The sequence below is a fragment of the Acomys russatus genome, chromosome 21 (assembly GCF_903995435.1).
Source record: "Acomys russatus chromosome 21, mAcoRus1.1, whole genome shotgun sequence".
NCBI lineage: Eukaryota > Metazoa > Chordata > Mammalia > Rodentia > Muridae > Acomys > Acomys russatus.
The window spans coordinates 2,364,114-2,387,112 of NC_067157.1; the positions used below are offsets into that span (position 1 = coordinate 2,364,114).

The 22,999-nt window shown below is 34.8% G+C and overlaps 1 protein-coding gene across 1 annotated transcript in view; it reads left to right on the top strand.

Moving 5' to 3' along the window:
- The window catches only part of Grik2 (glutamate ionotropic receptor kainate type subunit 2), a 664,108-nt gene that overhangs the window by 625,334 nt on the left and 15,775 nt on the right, over nucleotides 1-22,999 (top strand). The gene's annotated exons all lie outside the window — the stretch shown is intronic.

Here is a 22,999-nt window from a genome sequence, read left to right on the forward strand (position 1 = left end):
GATATTAGTAGCAGAATAATTAACAGTGACATAGCTAGAATATTTGACACCCAGGATTAGCTGTATTTTACATTTCTCTTCTTCTGTATTAAAATAATTTTGTAATAATAATAAAATCAAATAAAAATAATTTAAAATGGCATATTGCATACTTGTATTTCTAACCATTTCTGAGGATGAAATGAGGATTACTAAAGTCAGTCCTGGAAAGTCTGCAAGATAATACCTAAAAAAGGAGGATGATAATAACAATGATTAATATAAATATTAATTTCCATGGAAAGTCAATGGGAATATTAAAAGATTGTGTCCAAACTTATTAACGTATAAAGAAAAATTTGTATGAAAAGAGATATGATAGTCTAGGTGTAAATGTAGCAGCCAAAAAAATGATTTCTGAAAGATTATCATCACTTAATCTTTAGAGACAACGAATATCTTAAACAGACAAAATTACTCTGAAGATGTAATTATGTTCAAGATATTAAGATGGAAAAATGAAAGTTGTTTATCCTAAGGGTCTAAATGTAATCACAGTGCTGTTAGAAAGCCAGACAGTGGCTGGAATCATAGTTGGAATATAAAATAGAAGAAAGGAAATGGACATAGAAAAAAGAGAAGGGAGCAGACAGGAGAGATAAAGTATCACATGCTAGTATTAAAAATGAACAAAAGATCCTCAGCTTCCAAACTGAAAATGACCTTTAGAAGTTCTGAAAGTCTTTTTTTTTTACTGGGGAGTTGAGGCCATTGATTTTAGATGCACCAAGATAGGAAAGATGTATCCTTCAAAGCTGCCAAATACAAATAGCCAAAACACTACAACAGTAACATTTATATAAGTCCTGTTAGTTTCATGATTTGTCATGCTGTAGGTAGTTTATTGTGTATATGTGTAATAATATAAATGTATACATAAATAAATAAATATTTAATAACAAATAACCAAAACACTATGAATATAACATTTATATAATTCATGATTGTTTCATGATTCTTCTCGCTGTATGTAGTTTATTGTATATATGTGTAATATTATAAATGTATATGTAAAAAATTAAAATTAACAATAAGAAAAAAATCTAAATATTATTTTTAAACTTAAAAAATTAGGAGGGGTAGGGATAAGCTTATGAGGAGAGGAAGGAGGTAGCTGGCAATGAAATGTAAAGTGATTAAATATATAAGTGGAAAAAGATTAAAAATAAGAAGTTCTGAAAGTCAAGGAAAAAATTTGTATAAAACACATAGGGTTTTGAAATATATCTATTATAGCACTCTGAATTCAAGAAATATGAGGTAATGCCTCAAGTTTGTGTCCATCCCACTGGTTTTATGATAATTAGTCATAGTTGATACAGGAAGCTCATTATAAGAAGAAATATAAGCAGTGTATATTAAATAAATTATTTCAGACACAAAGCAGAGGAAGTATACTCATTGACTTATCACAGCAATAAAGAATAATATTTAGAAACAGGGATTACAGAAGAATAAATTCTGAGGAAGGCCTGTAAAGTATTTAAGTCATAAAATGAGTAATTTTTATCTTTTTCTTCTAATAAGTAAAAGGGTGTTAATTTATATTACTAAAGCAATATAAAATTTTATGAACAGATAAAACTATGTAACTATTAAACTGTGTTTCAAGTTAGAGCAAATACTGTCTACATTGTATGGTACTTCTATTTTTCCAGTTTTATGCTTCTCTTGTGTCTTAGTTACTTTGCAATTGCTGTGATAAAGACCATGACCATGAGCAATGTTGGGAGGAAATTATACATTTCTACTTACAGTTCCACAACACAGTCAATCTTTTTGGGAATCAGGGAAAGAATATGGAGAAAGAAGCTGATGCAGAAGTCATTTGGGAGTATACGAGTGCCACTTACTAAATTGCTCTTCAGGATTTAGACAGCCTGCTTTTTTATAGTAACCATGACCACAATCTGAGTATAAGCTGAGCCTTCCCTACATCAATCATAGATCAATATGGTGCGGTTTTGTTTTTGTTTTTTATTTTTGCTTTTTTAAAAAATATATTTTATTAATTTATTCATATTACATCTCAATTGTTATCCCATCCCTTGTATCTTCCCATTTTCCCCTTACTCTCCTCCCCTATGACTGTGACTGAGGGGGACCTCCTCCCCCTGTATATGCTCATAGAGTATCAAGTTTTTGATTTTGTTTTCTCAATTGAGGTTCTCACTTCCAAAGGGAAGACTACACCAAGTTGACATAAAAGTATATATTGTAAACAAAGTGAAGCAAATTACACCTAGAAACCTGAGAATATAATCTTTTCCTTTTTAACACCTTGAACTCTTGGTTAATCATATCAACTCCTACCATTCTGAAAAAGTATCAGCTATCATAATATATCTTCATCAATATGTACTAGGTAGTCTGTCATAGAAATTTATGGAAGTTGGATTATATGTCACACAAATTTTTTTTGATATGTAGAAATATATAGTTTCTTTGGTTCAACACATTAAATATCAGACAATAATTTATAAAATGCTTCAAATTTTCATGTATTCTTCTGGAATTTTAATGCAAAGAAAATATCAAATATAGTTAAAAGATTAGAAAGACACCCAGACATCACAGATACCACAAATAAAAAGATTTTATGTAATTGTAATCATTTTAATTATGAAATAATGACATAATATTGAAATATCTTATTACCTTTGAATTATATTAAATTGGCTTAATACATATCTCATTGTGAAAGAAATAAATTTAAGATTATTTTCAAATACATATGAATAAGTAGAAATCACTTTGTGTTGAACTATAATGTTTATTTCTTTTATCAGAGATGTTTTTTGCATCTTTTTAAGTAAATACAACATAATCACACAATTATACTTCAATTAAATTTCAGGCAGAACCATATACACAGTTTCCAAAGAGTTAATATTTGTTTCTTTATCATGATTGAAGACTATTATTATTGTATTTACTTTATTTAAAATATTATTTACCAATAAGCTAACAGAAGGGAAACTTAAAGGAATATGTTTAGGTATATAAAAATGTGTTTTTATTTTTTCCCAGAGAGTTAGTGAAAAATCCACAGAAAGAAACATAATACATGCTCAGGTTCTGGACAATTTGAAGCACCTCCAATAATTCCCTAGAAGTCTGATTTGATATCTTTAGCAGTTATAATCTTCAATGACAGCATTGTATTCTTGTGTGACAGAGAAAGGAGCTTTCATATTTACTTCCCCTCAGTTATTTTTTTTTTTGCTTTTTTTATTACATAGATTTTTAAATTTATTTTTAATTTAATTAATTTATTTATTTAATATTTTTACTTAGATATTTTTAGACATGGTCATGGAGTCATATGTGTCTGGGGAAGTAAATTAACAAATAAAATAGTATATTTCTTTTGAAACTTGAAATCAGAAACAAGTCTGAGAAATTAGACTTTTCCTGCTCCTGAATTCCTTTATGTGTTTTACAAAGATGCTAGCCTGCCAGACTCCTCCTGTGTGTTTCACTTTGGTCCTCCTGATCCATTCATCACACTTAGTATGATGATTATTGCCCAAAGTGTGCTGTGAATGTGCAGAGTGGCTTGGAGAGAGCTATTTAATTAGGGCAGCTCTGTTTACACAGATCCCTTAGTGGAGACATGAAGGCAAAGCTAAATAAGCACAAGCTGGTTTAATTAAGTGTGTGGTGGCGTTAAATCCCTTTCACAGTTTTCTTGACAGCAGCAATATTATTTTAATGTGACATTTACTGTGTGGTAGATGTTGTAAGTGGTAGATATTTTTGCTCATAATAAGTTGACTGAATTTTCTAGCTCATTCAAAATAATATTGTAGAAAAACTCTAGGAGAGGTGAAAATCAAAAGGCAAATCAGCAGTTTCCTCATGGACTATTTAGGAAATGTGAGCAGCTATAATATTGCCTCTTAATACACCATAGGTGATAATGTGCTTTTAAAACCAGGGAGCATTTTTCTTTAATGGAATGCTTTTGCTCTGTACTAGAACTTGTTTGGTTTCTCTTTTTGGAAGATTGAGTGCATATTACACTTAAAGAACCAAGCTTCTGAGCTTGTAGAAATGTAGCAGTTGAAAAAATGAATTTACTAGGGTCAGATAGAATCATTATGCTTTGCTTTGTTCAGTTTGGTTTGGTAGACAAGTTATGAATGAACTGGAGGTTCTCATTAATATTACTTTTTATAGAAAAGAGTTAGTGGTATATATCTTCCATTATCAACTTTTCTCACAACTTCCATTGTATGTGTAATGTGAGGCCCGGAGAAGAGGATGTAGAGAGCTGCGCTTATGGCTCTGATGTTGTCCATGCTGTCAGGAGTTTCAGACATTCTGAGTGGTTCCCCTTTTACATACAAATTTAAATCAACAATTAATTCTAAATAATTATTTTAAGCTTCACATTTACTAGAAAGCTTTTCTGTGGAAACTAAATTAGTAGTAATAGCAAGGGAAACATTGGAGGCAAAGCTCCACTCTCACCTGAAGCACTTAAGAGTTTTCCCAAATCTTTTTTGACTCAGGACAAAACAAAATGTATAACTTCAAGACAGAAAAGAATTCCAAGGTTAGTTTATATGAAGTAGAGTTCAGGATTAATACAGATATTTTAAATTTATTTTCTAAATTTACATGTAAAAATATTTTGTCATATTCTTCCTACTACAATATATTTTCTCAGACTCACTCAATCCTGAAACGTCATATTTCATTTCTCTTTTAAAATAAACAGAAAAGGCACACACCAATCAAAAGAAAATAACAGAGTCCGTTTTGTGTTGGCCATCTATTCTTGATGGCCTGTAACTCCATTGAAGACCTATTAATTGCAAATAGGTAATTGCTGAGTAGTGTGGGGAGGGATTTGTACCCACTTTCCTTTCTCTGTGATGGATTTTTCTCTGGATTTAACTTGGGGGCATAATGTCACATATAGAATTAAGCATGAGGATTAAGAGAAGGAAAAAGACACTTGGGTGTATATAAAATAAGACATTCCAGATTACAAGGGTGTGAACTTCTCTGAGAGTGACAATTCTTTGAATGTGAGTCCTGTACAGGAGTGTTTGCTATGTCTTTAATCTCAGCACTTGGGAGGCAGAGGCAGAATGATCTCTAGATGTTCCAGATTTCGTAAGTAGTTTTGTATGCCATAGCTACACGGTAGGATTTTGTCTCAAAAAACAAACCACAACAGCAACAACAAATCATAAAGAAAAAGTGTCACATATAGGCTTTCCATAGGTTTTGAATGTTTGAAGAAATGTTGAAAAATCTAAACGACATAGGGTGTTTACTGACTGTCACCTAACAAGATTACAACTGAAAACATCATAAGGATGTGCAGGATATGGATAGAATTAGAAACAATCATCCTGAGTGACATAAGTCCTGGTATAATCTCACTTATGAGTGGATATTAGCCCAACTTACATATCCTCTGAGAGACTCCACCCAGTGGGGGCTCTGTACAGTTGTTGGGATTCCTTGTTGGACTCCAGGAGGAGTGCTGAGAGTGTTATTGAATAATGGAGGGTTGAAAGGTCCCAGAGGGTTCAGGAGCCCCACAAGGAGACCCTCAAGGCAGCATATCTGGACCCAGGGGGGCCTATACAAACTGTTGCACCACCCAAGGAAAATGAATAAAGTAAACCTAGACCACCTGTTCTGATCTAGCCAATGGAAAGCTCAAGTCCCTTCTCCAAATAGTGGGGACTGCCTCCGACATGAACTCTGGAGCCCTGCACTTGATCACTTCCCATTGGTGGGGGGCCCAGAGACACACAGAAGAAGCAGAAGCAGGTTATCTGGATGAGACCTGATAGGTTGTGGTCATATGGTGGTCCCCTTCTATCAATGGTCTAGTGAGAGGAATAGGGTGGAAGAATGAGGAAGGGTGGGAAGGGAAGATATCTATGGTAGTGTAATCTGGTAAATTATAGTAAATTAAAATAAAAGAAGAAAAAAGAAAAGGAAGTATGATTGAAAGGGAATGACATCCTTCCATATTTTGTTAGGATTGTGGTACTGTGTTGAAACAGCAGGAACAAAAACAGTTGAGGAGGAAAGGATATTGACTTATACATCCATACCATAGCCCATTACTGAAGAATGTCTGTGCTGATACTCAACTCAGGGATAGGCCTTATATATAGGATGTGGTGCTGCTTAGTGGCTTTTCTCCTCATGTCTTGCTTATCTAGCTTTCTTATAGAACCGCAGGCCACGAGCTGAAAAGGTGGTCACACTCACAATAGGCTTGGCCTTCCTACATCAGTCACTAAATAAGAATGTCCTATAGGCTTGTCTACAGTTCCATTTTATTATGGAGACATTTTCTTAGTTGAGGCTACCTTCTCTCTGATGATTCTAGCTTGTATCAAGTTGTCATGAAACTAGCCAGCACACTACTCAAGGTCATATTCATATAGGCTGTTTTATTGACAGTGTAACATATCTACATATGAAAGCAATATTGTCTCCATGTTGTCAAATTTCATAGCAAATATTGTCAATGTACTATGTTCTTGCTTCCATGCTGGCTCAGACTAAACTCCAGGGTATGATCTGCTCCTGTCTCTTTCCAAAGCTTTATAATTATTGCTGTTTTTATGTTCTATCTTAACACCACAGTTGAGGGTTTTTACTGTACATACAATTTTTTTAAATGTTGCATCATTATCATATTTAATAATTTGACATTAAATATTACTCTTATAAAATAATTTTATTATGAATGTAAAGGAATTCTTGAAAAATATCTACACCCATCTCAGCCTATATGGAACTGTGGACTAGGTAGCTAAATTTTATGATGTTGCTACTCTGTTCTGACATATGAGAAATATAGATCTCTTTGTTTATTTTTAATGTTAAGTAATAAACACTGCTTCTTTATTTCTTAGTAGGAGATGTGTGAATGGTACCAAAGAATGTGCGTTGTTTATTTGAGGCAGATGCAAATTTTTATGAAAATATGAATCAGTATGAGAAGCATGTTTTCTCCCAATTCTACTCATCATCCATTTCTAAAATTCCCAATTCATCATATAATAAGTACTGTAATATTCATCATTACAGATGCATGAAATTGCCGGCCTTCAGTTTTTCAGCTTTGCTAAAATGAATGAATACATTTGTCTTCATTAGTTTAACATAATGCAGAAAAATTGATGCAAATTATTCATTTTTCTGCAGTCAACTCTTCCATTAAAATGCATTCTATTTTTCTTTGCATAAAGCAGCATAATTCTAATATTACTAAAGTGATTGTGCAAGAGTAAATTGGAATCTAATAATTTTCAGAAACTGAACTACACAAAAAAGAAGTCAAATTACATCTGTAGATGCTGTGCATTCCTGGCTTTTTTCAAATGTCTAGATTACATGTCACTGAAAACAGATGAGAACTCAGTAACCATTACCTGCTCCATAGATAATGATAGACTCTGAACACTGGAACCTAGGAAACTTCCAGAACAGATTTGATAAATTGGGAGCAACAGTGTGAGCAGTCTTCATTAATATTGTAAATGATGACCAATCATACCCAAACTCTGTAGAAATGGATAATTCTTACAAAAACAGGAATTTTGTAAATTTTGTATATAAATACTATGTAATTTGGTGTTCTGTAAAGATCCGTCCAAGAACATGAACCCAAATTCTATTTTACATTACCTAACCATATTGAGTATTCAAAGCAATCATTCTAGGGTTGGTAGGGCTGACTATGTTAGGTCACACACTACCCTAATGTGATACATGTACATTCTTACATGCTACATGGTACATAAGGTCATCACAGCCAAACTTGCTCACATTCTAGTCCCTTCTACATGTCCCAGGTGCACTAGGAAGTTACTGTCTTTTCTGATACATATATTTACCCTATAAAATTAGTCTTTTGTGATGCTAAATAACTGAATATATAATTATTCTTCAAATGTTCCTTTAAATAGACTATTAGAATATTTTAAACAGAAGATGTGTTGACATTTGGCAGCTACAGAAAACTTAAATAAAATTTCTATACAAAACTTTTTACTTATCAATATGGACTACAGGCATTAAACTTTGAAAAATATTGTACATTTGCTACTGTCATGTCATACTAACTCTTTATCTCATTTTGGTAATGTACTGATAATTCAAGCAGTGTTTAGGTATACAACCAAGTTGACTAGAAGATAAAAACTTTTTTTTTTTTTTTTTGGAGTTTTTGAGACAGGGTTTCTCTGTATAGCCTTGGCTGTCCTGGACTCACTCTGTAGACCAGACTGGCCTCGAATTCACAGCGATCCACCTGCCTCTGCCTCCCGAGTGCTGGGATTAAAGGCATGCACCATCACACCCGGCTTTGATAAAAACTTTCTATATGCCCATCTAACTCCAAAATATGCATAACTTTGCTTATAATGATATATTTTACAAATATAGTGTCTTTGTTAGTTGGTCAACCTATATTGACATATCACCACCCAAAATCTTTAGTTTACATTTGGATTGGCTCAATGTTGTCCTTTCATGGATTTGAATGGATATATAACCAGTAATGTCTATCACTGGGTAGCTTCACAGCCCTGATCATCTTATGTCCTTTGTCTAAAAAACTCTTCTTTTTCTTGAATTTCTTGGCAATTACTGATAATTTTACTGGCTCCAACATTTTTCCAGAATTCCATGTACTTGTAGTCAGGGCTTTTCTGATTAGCATTTTATATAGTAGTATTTGCTTAAACTTCTCTCATGAGCTTTCAGATTTTATTTCTAATTTCTTTAGAACTATGAGCATTGCCTTTTTCTAGAAAGTACGACAGCTTATTTACACACACACACAACACACACACATACACACACACACTCTCTCTCTCTCTGTCTCTCTCTCTCTCCCTTACCAGAAAGATGTGTTTATTGCTTTTGATATTTATTCATTGTTGATAATGCTTTCGTATAAATCTATGTTCATGCTTTTGCATAAATACACATTTTCAGCACCTTTAGCTAAATGAATTTCTGAATCACATGATAAGAAAAAATATAATAAGGAAGAGCTTGAAATAGACTGAAAATTGGCATAGTATGATTTGGTTTTGGACCTGGATAGTTAGCATGTAGCTCTTAGACACTGCAAAAATTAAAGAAAATCTAATGCTCATAGATTTGCATTTCTCAATCAAAAGACATGATTACTGTTACAGGTAGCATAAATGAAGGCTTACTTTACCCAAAATGGAATGGCATTCTGTGATGAAAATATAATTAAATGGTAAAACAATTTTCGATATGAAATTGCTTTTTATTGTCATTCCTAAGAATTTTTAATATCTTTATTATATTTAATGACTTATAAGATACAAATAGTAATGGGAATATCAACATCCACTTTGTTGATATTTAAGTGTACTTAAAAATAAGCTCATATAATGTGTCTTGGCTACATACAGTTAATTTTGAATTTCAATGAAATATATTAGCGTGATCATATAATTATGAAATTTGATAGATAATATGTTTTAATATCTGTACCCATAGTTTAATAGCTTACACATAATGTTGTTGAAAGTAAAATAATAACCAAGTATTATTTAATGTCTCAATTCATTTAGCATGTGTTTATTTTGCTCCAGGAATAATACTAGCAAAAGAAATAAAGTATACCATTTCTTAGTTTGTAATCTTTTGGAGTAAATATCTGTCAATCAAATATTTACAGAAATAACTTTAAAAAATAAACTGAGACAAATGCTATAGACTAAGAAAACAGAGTATCAGATATTTCCAAAGGCATTATTGGATAAAATAATATAGAATATAATTAAATTTAAATAATTTAATAAACAACTGTATTAACATTCCTTCAAGAGGATCACAATGGCCTCAGGGATCACATGATTACCCACTACTGAGGGAACAGGGTGGGATTCTAAACTTAGAACCTATCAGCGTGCAAAGAATATCTAGAAAAGAAGTTTTAAAGTTGCTCAAAATTGTTCTGCTTATATTCAACACATATCATCATAGGAAACAGAGAAAACATTTATAAAATTTAAAATGGCTAGCTAAGGTAGGCAAATAACTGAGTTAGAGGCCATCCTCGTCTAAAAGTGAGTTTAGGATAGCCAGGGCTACACAGAGAAACCCTGTCCCAAACAAACAAATAAACAAACAAACAAACAAAAACAAAAATAATTTGCCAGGCATGGTGACCCATGCCTTTAATCCTAGCACTCAGGAGGCAGAGGGGGCCAGATCACTGTGAGTTCAAGGCCAGCCAGGTCTACAAGTGAGTCCAGAATGGCCAGGGATACACAGAGCAACCTGTCTCAAAAAACAAAAACAAAAACAAAACAAAACCGAAAAACCAACCAAACAAACAAACAAAAATCAAAACCAAACCGAAATAAAACAAAGACTACCCAGGAAAGCTATCAGTTAAGTTTAAAAGTTGTTATTTATTTATTTATTTGTTTATTTTGGCTAGAAGAGGTTTTAGCTTTGAATGCACATTCAGTATTATAGTGTTAAACTTACCTAATGAGAACTAGAGAAGATTCAATATGGATTATTTTGCTGTCTGCTGCCAAGACTGACAACCTTAGATAGTTACATCTCCAGGATGCACATCACTAAAGAAGAGAATAAACTACTGAAAGCCGTATTCTGATTTCCATACACATGTTGTGGCACACTCTAGTCTATACATGAAAATACATGCATGCATGCATGCATTCATACACATAGTAAATATATTTTAGAAAAAAATAAAGTACATTTGCTTACCCAACCATCATCATTCCCAGAGTCAATTTATATGTTAAAACTTAGATAAATTCATGCTTGAGTATTATACTTTTTAAAGAGGTGATAGGATAACACCTCTCAGAAAGAAACAATTATAGTTCACTCAAAACTCTTTAAGAGAAATATGTAGAATTCTTCATTCTAAAAATGTCACTCACCAGTACTTGCAAACTAGTAGAGTCCATAAATGCATAATATTTAAGTAAAAAAATTCACATTAACACTATAGTTCATGAATTCATACTTTTAGCCCCATAAAGAGAAAATAGTACCTTTATGCTTTCTAAATTTGGATTATGGCTCACAGACATAATTATAAAGTCTGGATAAATAAAAATATAAAGGAAAGAAAACTGAAGTCCTTTGGAAATTTATTTTCTTTCATAAATTGGTTTAGTTAACCTTGGCATGGACATATATTTGCATCTCTTGTTGCCCAAATAGTTTTGAAGACACTTAGATGCTAGGTGTGGAGATGTTGGAGACATCATGTGGTGTGAGGTACACATAGTATGCTGATTCATGTTGACAACAGATGGAAATGGCACAGTGACTATATCAACATGAGCACCACATACAAAGGTAAGAGGATGCTGTTGAAGGAGACAGGCACTGAGATCTCAGGAGGAACAGTACACTTCTAACAGAGGAGAAAGGTGTAATAACATTAGTTATTATTGTTCTTGAAGGATACAGATACAAATAAGTATTAATTATTCTCTTCAAGACAGTAAAAATTGAGCTTAAAAGAATATAATTTTTAGAATTACTAATAGATATGAAAGAAAGATTCTTAATTGAATGATTGTTTTTGGCTCATCTTATTATATTTAATTTGTTTAAAAATAAAAAGAAATACATGGTAATAGGATTCCATTACCCAACTGGGTTGATTGGTCCAATTCCCATTGTTAGGCCTAGAACAAAATAAGTTGACAGCTATTATGGATATGTAGGAATATAATTCATGTGTTATGCCTGCAGGAATCAGACACTGAATAAGAGAACAATAACTATCCAAAGCTCTGATGTCATATAATATCCTTAATAAAGGGATAAAGAGGTTAAACAGGAATGAAAAAGAAGCTGAAAGGGCTGGAGTGATGGATCACAAGTTAAGAGTAGTGGCTATTCTCCATAAGACATGAGTTCAACTCCCAGCAACCACATAGTGACACACACTGATCTGTAATTGGATCTGATCCCCTCATCTGGTCAGCATGAATACAGGGTACTCTTATACTTTTTTTTAAATAAAGAAATTTAATATTACATTTTTTTCTGTTTTGTTCTTTTTGGGTAAATATAACCCTTTCTTTTGGTAATCCTTAATGTTGGGTTACATTTGCTTTGGCAGAGTAATCAAAATTCTTTCATTAATAAACTACTTCAAAATGAAATAAAAATGTACATTTCCCAAAAGGTATGAGTAAAAATTCAGTTCAGGAAATATTAATTTGACTTTTAAGAGAAAATATCTACTAAAAAGGTTACTATATTTCTGATATTTTTAATTAGTCAAATAATATCAACTTCTAATTTGAAAGTAAAGAAAAATGAAAAAGTATGGTGATATATGCCTGTGATATGGGGAACTTGGGAAGCAAACAAAGGCTCAAAGTTTAGTAGTTTGAGACCAACGTGAGCTATATGATGAAAATAAGAAACATTTAGTAGGTCTGGTGGGAGATGGTCAGAATGAAACTTCTTTCATTAAAGCATAGGACTTACTAGAAGGTACCATGAAGAAAGCCTGCCTTCCTATTGGTAAGCCTCTGCCAGTTTCAAAGTCATGTGATTCACATTTATCTCATTATTACTATATTATTGAGATGTGCTGAAAGACAATAGGGAAAATAATTTAGTTTTAAAGAGAAATAGAGTGTATTTTTAGAGTAAGTAATTCAATTGGTGTGTACTGCAGGCATAAACTTTGGAAGAAACCATGCATGCTGTGAGATTTGCACAAGTAAGGCATAGAGAATAGTATAAATGAAGAGAAAAATGCCCAAAGAAAAGGAAAAGAGTATTTAAAAAGCACAGGAAAAAGAAGAAAAATGGTAGAGAGGCAAAGAAGCAAGACATAAAATAATAAGAAAAGAAACAAAGGAGCAAAGAAACAAAGAAAAAAGAAAAAGAAAAGAAGAGGTACAACTGTGAGGAATGGGCAGGTAGGGATAGAGGAAGGAAGAGAAACAGGAAGAGGAAGGAAGGAAAGAAAACAGGAATTAGCTCTCTTAATGAAGTCAGAAGTTAGCTTAAGACATAACTTTTACTCAGTTTACTTTTCCTAAAAAGTTTTATTGAATGTATTTGAAGATATTTTAATGGAATAATAGTTTTGAATAAAGTTACTTTATAAAAATTTATTATTTAAGATGTGAATAATGTTGTGACAGAAAATGCTGCTTATGTGACTTTTCTGTATGTGTGTATTCATCATTTTGGATTTAGAATGGTCTCCTATGCAAGTTCAAACTAGGCTAAACCCTTTTTGCTTCTTATGCCAGATAAATTCAGGTATGCTTGGAGTGATTTTGGTTACAGATTGAAACAGTACCTATACGTTTTTTGTAAGGTCATATTATAGTTCAAATCTCAAATATCTGACAGATAAAAGCACTTTCAATGAGTATACACACATCCATGCCTTCTTCCTCCTAACTTTGTCTTTCCTTGCCCCTTTCCTCCTTCCTTCTTATATAAGCTAAGTAAAAAGCATACATTTTTGTTAACTTTCAAAGAGACAAATTTAAAATATACAAAGTCCTTTAAGTCTGTAGAATATGTGTAAGTAACTGAGGAAAGTCCTAATAGAGAAATAATACAAAGAGAACGAATGATGAGACTTTTCATCATGAAGATACAGAGACTTAACTTAAACCAGAAGAAATATTTATTTTCTTCTTTAAAAAGAAGATTGTGTGTATCTATCCACATTTAAATGTACAGTTTGGGTTGAAATGCTTCATATAGTCTTGGAAATGACTAATGTATCTGACAATTTCAATGAACCTATAACTAAGGATATCCCATGTCTGTAGACACCAAAGAATCCCAGATATTTGTATGTGTCTTGCTTGTTTCATTCACCTGTGGTTATCTACTCTTTATGCTTTGGAGGTTTGACTTTCAGATAAGAGAGTATTTGTTATGGAAGGCATACTTATGTTGTTTTCAAATAAAATGTAAAGAAACTTTTCAAAATTATAACTCTTGTTGGGCATGCTGTAGTTGGGAGGCAGAGACAGGTTAATTTCTATGTTTTCTGTGCTCGGGAGGTAGAAGCAGGTAGATCTGAGGCTAGTCTGGCCTACAGAAGTTAATTCTGGGTCATTCTTAGTTCAATAGTGAGTGAGTGAGTGAGTGTGTGTGTGTGTGTGTGTGTGTGTGTGTGTGTGCATGTGTGTGTCTGTGTGTGTGTATATATAATAGATACATGACAGATATAGATATTTGTTTCATTTCTGTAGGAAGCATTTTAGTATTATGACTCCTCTTGTACTCTGAGCTTTTCATCAATGCCCTCTGTTCTTCTTTTTTAAATATTTTATTAATTTTTTCATATTACATCTCAATTGTTAGCCCATCCCTTGTATCCTTCCATTTTCGGTCCTTCCCACTTTCCCCCTACTCCCTTCCCCTATTACTGTGACTGAGGGGGACCTCCTGCCCCTGTATATGCTCATAGGGTATGAAGTCTCCTCTTGGTAGGCTGCTATCCTTCCTGAGTGCCACAAGGCCTCGACATCAAGGGGACGTGGTGAAAAATGGGGCACCAGAGTTTGTGTGAAAATCAGCCCCCACTCTCCACTCAATGGTGGAGAATGTTCTGTCCATTGGCTAGATCTGGGTACGGGTTTGAAATTTACTTCCCATATTGTCTTTGACTGGTGTCATAGTTTGAGCAGGTCCCTCGGGCCCAGATCTGCCCATCATAATGTTCTTCTTGTAGGTTTCTAGGACCATCTTGATCCTTCTATTTCCCATTCTCCCATGTTCATAGTGGCCGTATTCATAATACCCAGAACATGGAAACAACCTAAGTGTCCCTCAGTAGAAGAATGGGTAAAGAAACTGTGGTACATTTACATTATGGAATACTACTCAGCTATTAAAAACCTGGAATTCCCGAAATTTGTGGACAAATGGATTGAACTAGAAATGATCATAATGAGTGAGTTCTCCCAGAAACAGAAAGAATCAAATGGTATATACTCACTTATATCTAGACACTAGCCCAAGGGGCATGTCCCATGAAAGTCTTCACTTACCAGGAAAGTGGGTCAGAGGGGAGGACATCCTATTGGGACTTTGATGAGAGAAGCCCTCTGCTCTTCTGTTTCAAGCTATAGACCTCTTAGTCAATGTTTTAATTAATTTCTCTGCTGCTTGAAATAATCTCCTGAAAAAATGTAGAAAGATAAGGTTTATTTTCAGTAACAGTTTAAGGTATAGTCTATCACCAAGACAGGGAAATCAAGGCAACAGCATCTTGAAACACTTGGTCATATCACAACTGCAATAAAGTAACAGAATAATAAATGCCATCAGTTAATCTGTTCTCTTTATCCATTTTATAAATGGATCCCCACTCCAGGGATCTTGCCGCCCATAGTAGATGAGTCTTCTGACATTAACACCAAAAATTTTAATAGACCAAAGGCATATCCTAAAGCCCAGTTCCCAATTGACACTCAAGTTGATTAATTGACACTAATTATCACACTCTAGAAACTTGAACAAACTTATAATTAGTTTCTGTGTACGTCACTGGAGCTACGTGCATGGCTATGTACGTGAATGAAGAAAATTTTGGTCTTTGATTTCTGCACATCATTGAGATATCATATCTAAATGATATGTCAGTCCACATTTGACTTTACCTGGTGCCTTAAGTAGAAATATTCCCTAAAGAGCATCACATCATGTATCAAAAAGTAATAATATATTTTTGAAATGCTTGTCTGAGTTACTTTTCTATTGCTGTAATAAACCACCCTAATGAAGAGAACTTATAAAATAAAACATTATATTGGGGCTCATGTAGCGTGGCCATCATCCCATGGAGCATGGCAGCAGACAGGCATGGTGCTGACAGAGTGGCTTAGAGCTTGTATCTTTTTATTATTATTGAAGTTAAAGTCTTTTAAATTTTTTATTTATTTCCTATTATTCATGTGCTTGTTTATTTGTTAATTTTTATGTGGCATTTCGAGGCAAGGTATTTCTGTGTACCTCTAGCTGTCCTGGAACTTACTCTGTAAAACAGGTTGCCTTTCCCACCTGGTGTTGGAATTAAAAGCACACATCAGCACATACATCTCATTTCATTTTTGAAATTATAATGTAATTACAACATTTCTCCTTTCCTTTTCTCTCTCAAAATCCTCCCATAAAGTCCTTCTTGGTCTCCTTCAGATTCATGACTTATTTATCTGAAAACGTACATACATCAGAAAGACTGAGATGGTTGATTAAGCAATATATACATGCATATATGCCTGCAATGACAACTAATAAAAAGAAAGAATTTACATCTTGGTCAATAAACATGAGGTGGAGACAAAGCAAAGAATGCTCACAGTGGCACACCTTCCCTTACAAAGTCACAATTTGTAATCCTTTGTAAATAGTTCTATAAACTGGAAACCAAGTATTCAAATTTATGAGCCTATTGGGGTCTTTCTCATTCACAGCACCATACCAACTCTTCATTTAAGAGTTAAATTAAATCAATAAATTTAATGAGTCAATTTCAGTTGTTTATTTTCATTGATTACATTTCTATCCCATTGCTAAGTATTTTGGTAAATATTCAAAGGGAAACCTATCAACTTTGTAGATGTGGTTAAAACAAATATTATTTAATTACACATTACTATGAGGAAACCAGTGTATTGAGGATGGATGGCAAAGGAGAATATCAGTGTTCTCCATCATTGCTGGAAATAGGAACACTGCCATTTGCTGAGAAGCAGACTGTTTATGTTAATGTCTTGTTTGTCCTTGTACATAAGTGGAAACACTATATCTGAAGTTTCTAGGAAAAGATCCCAATAAAGTTTGGTGAGTTTGGTAAGTTATTAGGAGAGTAATGTTCTCGAGTCCATTCCTACTAGGCCAACATCCTACCTGCTGAGCTGCGAGTTCAGCTCTGACACTGCTGTGACAAAATATAAGCTGGTACAGTGTTTAAAGCTGGGTTAAAGATTTTCTACATTTGAACAACTACATACAAATAGCAGTTCTTCCTTATTTCTTTATATATTATATATTATATAATATATATTCTAATTTTTCTTCCTCCATGTATATTTATTTATTTATTTACTTTTATTCTGATCCCAGCCACTTCTCTCCTCTCCTCCAGCCCCACCTCCCTACCCCCTCTTCCTATTCCTTCCTCTGCTTTCTCCCAGAGATGGGGAAACCCCTAATTGGTATGAATCTACCCTAATATCTTAAATCACTGAAGGACTGTTAATGCCCGGCTAGTGCTCTGGAGAGGGTCCAGGGTAGTTTCTCTGGCGTTGGATTGTGGATGCCCTTCTAGTTCACTTTATCTCTTGGGTGACCAGAGCTGATGGCTCAGGCAACTGATCAGGATTGAAAGAAGAAAAAGGAAAGAAAGGGAAAAAGAGCCCAAGGTTTCTTCTCTAGGGACTGGCTGTACTGCGGCTGAGGAGAACTTAAACTGACCACCTTTTTTCCTATGGCTGAGGCTGTAAAAGTGGCTTCTGGCTAGAAACTGCACGGGGTCATAAAAGGAGGCTCTTTGATCTGTAGATAGGCCTCTTTGTGGAGATCTCCAATAAGTTGGTGTAAACTTAAGTTTATCAGCCATAGAAGGCTGATGCCCCTGAGTCTGCTAACTTATTTGCTAATCTATAGAGAAATAAGAAGTAAGAGAGAGAGATAGAAAATAAACCACTCACACACATACGTTCAAGAGAAGAGGACCAGGAGAAAAGGTGGATGAAGTCAGACGTTTTAACTTCAACTGAAGTTAAGCTGCTCAATCTTTTCTCCTCTGTTCTCCTTCATTTTCTCCTCTGTTCTCCTTCATTTTCTCCTTTGTTCCCCCTCACTTCTCTCTCGTTCTTCTTCCTTTTCTCCTTTTTTCTCCTGCTCACATTTATTGTAGCCCATATATATACTTCTGAGAAAAGGGAATTACATCATAGTCAGAAGAGTACAATTAATCACAAAAGCAGATGAATTCTAAAATACAACAGGTTACATGCTTTAAATCTAAACATTTCTTATCTATGTATCCATTACATAAGTTCATGGCGAGTTCAAAATGACGAAGGATGGCAGGGTCTAAGGTTAACAGGGTCTGAAACTTACAAGAGTATACAACCTATCAGTTAGGATGGACCTGACTATACATTGTCCAGCTATCTCTTAGTTTATTATGAGCTCAGGACAATAATTTCGTCCGTCTTTCATTCTAAGAAACAGAGTAAATTCAGACATCTTTAGGTAACTTCATTCTACATAGGTTCACATGGAGTTTAAACAAATTTGGCTATATTTATGGTCAAATACCAGGATTCGTGGTGCCATCTGCGGTGGAGGCTTATCTGAAGCCACAAATCTGCTGGTAGGCTATCCTAAGTGAGGCATCTGGAGGTCCACAAAGGTATTTATTGCAGCCATAAACTAACTTTAACTTTTAAAACTATTTGAGCCAAATCAGCAATTCCATAATCAGGGATTAATTCATCTGGATAACAAAAAGTACATCTTCAATAAGATCCTCTAGGAAGTTTGCTCAAACAGAGCTGGTCAGTACCCAGAATCTAACAATTCACACCAATGCCAGGTGTATTTATTTTTGGTTTTTCGAGACAGGGTTTCTCTGTGTAATCTTGGCTATCCTGGACTCGCTTTGTAGACCGGGCTGGCCATGAATGTAGTCCTGGCTGTCCTGGACTCACTTTGTAGACCAAGTTGGCCTTAGACTCACAGTGATTCACCTGCCTCTGCCTCCCTGGGTGCTGGGATTAAAGGCATGCGCCACCATGCCTGGCTCTAATGCCAGATTTCAGAGAGATGCAGTAGTGCACAATTGACAGGGTGGCCAGAGGTTGGAAGCAGTTCTGTGGTACATCACAATGCAGACCTTGCAAATATCAGATCACCTCCAGAGATCTCTCATGCCTCCTGGACTTTCCCAAATCAATGGCTCCTGACAGCATGTCAGAGGCTGGAAGCAGTTTTGGGGTACATCGTGGTATAAGACCTTGCAAACACCAGACCACCTCCTAGACAGCCCACATGCCTAGTGAGCTCCCTGAACAGGGCGGCTCTTGGCAAAGGACTAAGGACATCTTCTTCCATCTGGGAGTAACAAGGCAGCCCAGATATAAAAAAGTGTTGCAGATGTAGGTAGCAGATTCAGAGACAGCTCCTACTCTTATTCTTAGGGGACTCACATGATGACCAAGATGCACATTTGTTACAAATGTGTAGGGACTCTAGTTTCTATCCATAAATATTTTTGGTTTGCGGTTCAGTTTTCTGAACCCCCATGGGCCCAGGTTAGATTACACAGTAGGTGTTCTTGTGTCCACGACCCCCTGGCTCCCTCTATCCTTCCTTTCAGTTTTCTATAGCACTCCCTGAGCTGGGCCTATATCTTGGCCTTGGGTCTCTGCATCTGTCTTCATCAAATGCCAGAAGAAGCCTCTCAGAAGACTATTATGGCAGACTCCTGTCTGCAAGCATAGCAGAGTATCATTAGTATTGACTGGTTTGCCATTCTTTTAATCTCTATTCCATCTTTGCCCATACGCTTCTTGCAGGCAAGATACATTTTGAGTCTAACGTTATATATGTGGTTTGGTGTCATCTTCTCTCCCCTGGGAGTTGCACTTGGCTTCAGGCGTTGTCAATTCTATGCTCCTTAAAACCCATTGCTTGGAGTCTCAGCTAGGGTCACCCCCATAGACTCTTAGGAGACTCCCTTGTCTCAAAGATGCCCCACCCCCAATTTCTGTTCTCACTACTAGTTTTTCTCCACACCTGTCCTCTCCTCTCTTTGCTCACCTGACCCCACTCTTATTATCCTCCCAACCCCATCTCCCCACCCAGTTCCCTAAGACCCAGCTATACTACTTTAGAGTATATAACTAAACTATGTCTCACCTTACTGCAAAACACTTGCTCAAATATGTTCATTGCAGCTTATTTGTAATGGCCAGAAACTGAAAACAACCTAGATGGCCCTACTAAAAAATGTGATAATGAAAATGTGGTACATTTACACAATAGAATACTAATCAGTTATTAAAAATAAGGAACTCATTCAATTTTCAGGAAAATGGATAGATAGAAAAGATCATCCTGAGAGATGTAACCCCAACCCAGAAAGACACATTTGGTCTGTACTCACTTATAAGAGGATATTAGCCAAATAGTACAGGTTATTCATACTACAATCCACAGACACAAGAAGCCAAGGACAGTCCAAGGGAATATGCTTAAAATCTCACTCAGAACAGGATATACAATAGACATCTTCCCAAAGCTTGTTCACAATCATACTCCCAGAAAAAAAGATCATTCATTTGCACTTATAGATGAGCTATTTTCACAGCCTCTCCTGGTACTATGTTTCTAATTGAAAGTCAATTTGATAAAGCACGATTCTGCTTGAAAAAGAGTTTATTTCCTCTTTATGTGAGGGATTTACTTCACAGAGATAAATGATAAGATTTCAAATAATGAGAAAGCTGTCAAAATTTTTATAGATACCACAGACTTCTACATCTTAGGATAAAGAATTGTTTTAAAGAAAGAGTTAACTGTTTAGATTTGGTCAATATCCAGTTATCAGTTTTTAATATTTTATTTAATTTTTTGAGAACTTTATAAATTATATTTTGATAACATTTTCCTTCTCCTAACTCTTCACAGATTCTCTCTTACTTCTGTACCCACCCAACGGTATTGTTTTGCCCACATTTTGAGAGATTCCTTGAACAGGTCACCCAAAAGACGAGTCCAAATGCAATGACAAGGATGTCTTAATTGCAGGTTCAATCCCAGGCCACCTCTCCCATGCACTGGCACAGCAGATGCAGGGAAGTGACCTCGAGTCTCAATTGAGAGTTTTTTTTATATGTTTTAGACAAAGAAATTAGTTTTACAGTATATGATTGGATGGCATTTGGTCAGAAAAGCTGCAAACAGGGAGTTACCAGTCTTGACATTTCATGGTTGGATAATAGGTGTTGGGGCAATTTGGCCTATAGAAAAGAGTGGTTGATGCAGTCATGGGGTGTTAGGAACTTTGGCCTGGCTTCTCCTAATTGGTTGTTGCTATCTGCCAGGCCACCTGCTGGTCAACTTGACCAGCTGAGAATATATTTGGACTTTCGCAAGGTGAGCTGATTGTGTTGCTAGGGAATATTTTTCTGTTTAGACTAGTTTTTGTTTTTTTTCTGTAATCTGGGTTCAGCTCTTGGCTGGATTTAACATGAAATGGAGTTTGTCTGGTCCTTTCAGTATGCCATTTTTTTTTTTTAAATAAACAGTCTTTCCCAGCAAAGGACAGAGCATTTGTCTATCCAATACCAAATGATCAGTCCTGGAAATACATACATTCATGTACTGTATTTATGTATTTAGAAACACACACACACACACACACACACACACACACACACACACACACACACACACACAAAATGTTTGTAATGAAAGTTAATGAAAAAAGGCCATACATTTACAAAGATCAAGGAGAGGTATAACCTAGTGTTTGGAGGGAGAAAAGAAAAGGAGGAAATTAGGTAACTATAATCTAAAAAGAATAAAAAAACAATAAATTAGTGGGGGGAAAAGGAATAAGCAAACAAAAACCTCACACACAAAACCAATCATGGAGTCTTATATGTGTTGACTAATTCCTACTCATTCTTGTATCTGTCCTGGACTGTGAGTGATATACTAAATATCACCTCACTGAAGAAAATGAGTTTTCCCTCTCCCAGCAGCTATCAAATGCAAACTGATTCTTGGTGAAGGATGGGACTTTGTGCCCACTATCCTCTTCTTTCTCCTTTTTGGTGAGTTTGTATACATATCTGTTCTGTTGTGTCTGGAAAATGCTTCTTTCTTTGAAGTTATCCATCCTTCTGGCTATTGAAACCTTTGTACACGACCCCTTTCCACAAATCCCAGAACAATTAATGAGGATTTTCTATATGTTTCTAGTTGTGAGTCTCTCAGTTAATTCCTATCTACTACAAAAGAAGATTCTCTGATAAGGGTTGGGTAGCACACTAATCTATCAATATAACAGTACATTGTCAGTGGTTATTTTACTCTGATGTTCATTTGATACAGTAATAATTATAGCTTTTCCCCTAAGTCCCATGACATATGTAGTCTCAAGTTTTTGTGTTGATTAACAACATGAGGTGTGGATTATATCTCATTCAAAATACTGTATATCCAATTTTATTTTGGTTTCTTCCATAACATTTGTGCCAAGTTGTTTTTATATCTTTCAGCATTCATAGTTGGGTGAGATTTATAATTAATTTTCTCCTCTGGCAATCTGTATAGCACTTTCTAGCACAATGAATACTAATGAAAGTGAAAGTTTCATTTGAATATACTATGACATAAATAAGTATTCCTTTTAGCAATAATATCTTACTGTTAATGTGAATGTTTACCAATAGCATTGGAAATAGCCTGTGATATTTGTGGGAGTCTGTGGGAACTTTTTGTCCAATAATTTGAAAAGATATACCCAATTTCTGGTACTTGATGTTTTATTTGGTAGCATATAATGTTTAGTTGGGGTGCTCTCTATTACATGGGAACTCCCTATAATCTTTTATATGTGTATATGTCTTAGGAAGCTTCTAAAGTACAATGCTCAAAAAAATTCTCTTTTCCACACTGCCCTCCATTCTCTCTCCTCTTCCTTAGAAGGTCCTTTCCCTCCTGCTCAGAACTAAATTGTTATGTAACCTCTGTTTGTATTCTAAATAAAACATACATATCTAAAGCATAAAAGCTAACATTCACATATAAGAGAAAATGCAGTGTTTATCATTCTGGATCTGGAATATGTATTAAAACAAGGTGTTGGGGATCTAAGGCTGGCCTAGAATTTACTCTGTAGCCAGAAATGATCGTG